Source organism: Topomyia yanbarensis, chromosome 1 (genome assembly GCF_030247195.1).
Source record: "Topomyia yanbarensis strain Yona2022 chromosome 1, ASM3024719v1, whole genome shotgun sequence".
Taxonomy (NCBI): domain Eukaryota; kingdom Metazoa; phylum Arthropoda; class Insecta; order Diptera; family Culicidae; genus Topomyia; species Topomyia yanbarensis.
The window spans coordinates 31,837,362-31,841,496 of NC_080670.1; positions in this window are offsets into that span (position 1 = coordinate 31,837,362).

Here is a 4,135-nt window from a genome sequence, read left to right on the forward strand (position 1 = left end):
TGTTTACCCGATATCGACGTTCGGCAGCAGTGCCTGCTGTGTGCTTCACCCCAACACGGTTCGACCAAAGCACAAGAGAGTCAAAAGATTTGTTTTCCATTATTTTTTAATGAAATCAAAGCCAGAATTATCAAATTACGATTCCAACAAAGGCCGCCGAATAGCAGCGGAAAGAGGAAGTTGCTACACACAACCACCAATATGGGTACAAAAATACCAATTATTGAAAAGGTGGAAAAGAATTCCACGGAGCTGCGAGATTCTCAAGCCAATCAAACCATCCGCACTCGGGAACACCGATCCGGAGCCATAACTTTGACCAGAGTGCGCCCATATAAAAATGATTTCATTAAAAAATCCTCCGAAAAAAGATGTGCCCGGTCGGAAAAGTTGTTGAATCACTACGTGCGCGATCAGCCAAACTCCATACCACCGTAGACAGTCAAAATCCACCCAAATCAATCTTACCTTCCTGCCTGGGTCGCCCCAGCACGATGCTCAAAAGCCCATCTTGCACACTCACACATAACCTCAAAAAAAAAAAACGCGAACCCGAAATAAGCAGCAGCCAACCTCTGCCGCAGCAGACAGGCAGAAATCTTTTCCCCTTTACCTTCAATTTTATCTTAATTAGAATCTTCGTTTTTGCCCCTCTTTCGTGGGTCGTTTTCGATTTTTCTTATCTCGCACCGACCGTCTCAGGCGAAACTTGGACCTCGAAACCTCGAGCCGAAAAATGTTGGGTGCTTTGTTTGTGTGTGCGGCCTGCGCGCGGAATGCTGTGCAACACCCCCTCCGAAAAGAAGATTACTGTACCCGACCTCCCGAGCTACCTCCCCTCTATGCGGAGGCTCTGTTGATTTCATTATCATCCACGGGACTCTCGAAAAACTCGCGGCAAACTTTGCCAAAATCAAATCAATGCACTTAAATAAAATCGCAAGCGATTTTTTTTTCTGCTGTTCGTAAGTTGATCTACTGGGATGCGAAGTTCGGAACCAAAGCAAACCCCAAAACGCAGCAACATCAGCAGCAATTGCTGGAAACAACTTTGGTGGCAGTGTCCTGCTCCGTAGCTGACGACGACTGACCAATGGTGGCCCGCCGCGGTACAACACAGCACGGCCAGAAGTGCGCAGAAAAAAAACGCAAACTTTTGCAACAAAAATTAATCCAGTTAAAATTGATGGCAGATTGAAATGGAAACTCATTAAACGAGTGGCTCGGCTGTTGCTGGTTGCGGGCCCAGCGTAGCTCGTAAAATGCGGGAGTTTATGAAGATTGCAGGCAATCCTTTGCGAGCGATGCACAACCAAAGCCTGCTGCTGCAGCGACGGGATTATATAGCGGATGCCCCGCGCTCGGTGTGACCCAATTTTCCCGGCACACTGTGCATAAAGTAGTAGGCTGGGAATTTCGAAAGATAAAACCCAACCGAAAAATAAAAAAAAAACATCACATTTTTTCGGGGTGGTATTGCGAGGGTCGCACACGCATTACGGAGCGCCTTTTATGTGCGATTTTATGCAATTGCTGCGCTGAATGCTCTGATTTTTATTTTCGTCATTTTTGTTGTTTTTTTTCGTTGTTGTTTCCAACAACGGTCCAATGCAGAGCTTTCACTAGCGAGGAGACGTGATTGAGTCATTTCGAAACGAGTGTGGATTTTACGGTGCACTTCAACCAGTGTAGGTCCAGTTATTTTCACTGCAGGGGTGCCACAGCGCAGTCGAAAAAAAAACCAAAATGTGGTCATTAACTTCGACTGGTGGTGATTGGTAAATGAATTGGAGCGGCTCGAACACTCGCTAAAAGTAATGACGGCATTTTTTTGGTAATCGAAATGGGGACAGGTGAGGTTTTGAAAGGTTGATACTTCATGAATGTAATAATGTAAAATCCTATAAACCCGCTGTTTGATCGGCGTTGGTCGGACAATGGAACGAAATATGTGAAAGATATATATTGCCCTAATTGGTGGTCGATACAATTCGGGATTGCTGTAACCATAAAACTCAAGCTGGAATCCGATTTCAGGCGATGTGCTTTCGTCGATATTAATAAAATTTACCATGCGAACATTTCGACCACTCTGTCAAGTATTGAACCACTTTTTATACGAGAATCAACGTCGTCAAATGGTCCCCAGTATTGATTCTTTTTTGCTCGAAATTACTACCGAACAGCAGGGACAGTCATAAAAACGGCGAGTGTCTCTGTCTACATTTTCAAGGAGTGCAGTATATTGGATACCGTAGCGATTGATTTTAAAAACTGTCGAATCCGCCCATTCCCTTATTGAAGCAGGGAATCTTGGAAAAATACATCGCCTAACTAATTTTTTTTTCGCTTCATACATTATTTGTTTTTCCGACTAGTTAGTAATTCCGACAGAAATTTAAAAAAAACGGCGGCTCTCTATTGAAATGTTAGAAGTGTTTTGCCTTAAAATTTCCTGAACTAATTTATTATTGATATGTATTGCTTTTGTAAATCAAATAGGCAACAGCCCCTTAATCTTTTAATTGAACATCAATCCAATCCAGATATACTGTATTCAATATCGCACGTTTGCAAATTGAATTGGATTGGAGTTGTCTTTTGAACTCAAACAACAAGGCTTATATAATAGGATCGGTACACAGCAGAAATTGCTAAAATCATTTTCAAACCAAAACCATACAGTGGTTTCTAATCGTGCGATTAAAATCGTGAGATTAAAATCGCACAATTTTCATCGTGCCGTTCCATAAAACGATTTTTATTGTTCCATGGTCATCCAACGCACGATAAAAAACGAGCGATAGAAGTCGCAGCAGTAAAACGTGCGATAGAAATGGCGCTTTGAAAATCGCACGATGAAAATCGTGTGTGATTTCAATCTTGTGAATAAAATTGCGCGAATTAGAATCGTGGGATTATTTACTCGCGTTTATAATGAAACGATTTCAAGCTCACGTTAAAAATCAGGCAGTTTATTCGCGCAACAAAAACGATTTTTTTTTTCGTGCTGAAGATCGTATTATTATTATCAGGAGATTAAAATCGCGCGATAAAAATTGGCGATATTTCACGCACGCTTTTTAAATCAAACAATGGCAATACGTGAGGTAATCAATTTAGAACCACAAATGCATCATTCTTTATTTCATGAGTTGTTCTTCGAGGCACATTTTTTCTTCTTGGGCAATTGTACCGTGCATGTATGTATACAAATGAGATTGATTTTAACATATTTTAGCCATGTGCAATGTATGGATTGCACGTCGTGAAATTGATACAAGCAGAGTGTCCGCATGCCGAGGATTCGGTCTGCTTCTTTTATTTGAGCAAAGATTTCTTCAGTATAATAAAATGTTGACAGATTTTATCAGCAAATTCTACAGCATCAAAACAAGGGTTCATTCATTCACGCTCTTAGAGCCTGAGGCCATTACCGCTAAAAAAATATTCAGTTTTGTGATATTTTAATATGATAATTTAGGCCTAACGTCCATTATGCCAATCGTCCGTTATGCCTAACGTGCATTATGCCTAACGTACGAATGCCATACGTCCGTATGCCTAACTTGGCCCAAGTTGGTGCTAGTTACTGATTAAGTCTTGTACCCTTAATGCACAAATTGGTTTAATCTATTTTTTCCCTTTAGTCCCCAAGTAACCATAAGCATAAAGCCATTGCACTATATTGACTATACATTTACACTAATGTTGCATTGAAACTCTATTACAGCATTAACAATGCAATAAAGTTCTATATTAGCATCAATAATGCATAACTGCACAGCCGACATATAGCATTATCGCTTGCTCTTTATGCGTATATAAAGCTGATATAACGCGTACATGCTTCAAGAATCTTTAAAGCATGTAAGCTTTATAAGTCCATTTAGTGCCATTATAGAGCAAATAAAAAGCCGATATAATGCTATTGTAATGCTGTGGGTTTATTTGTTATGCAACTCTTCTTGAAGATTATATTCAGCATATTTCATTTCAATCGAACATATGCAATATACTCCAGGGAGCAAACGCAGCGCACTTACCGTGAAGGACGAGGCAAGGTACCTCAGTTCGAGACTTACTAAAGGTAATTTTTGTAAAACATTCGTATCATGTGAAAACGAAAACTCAT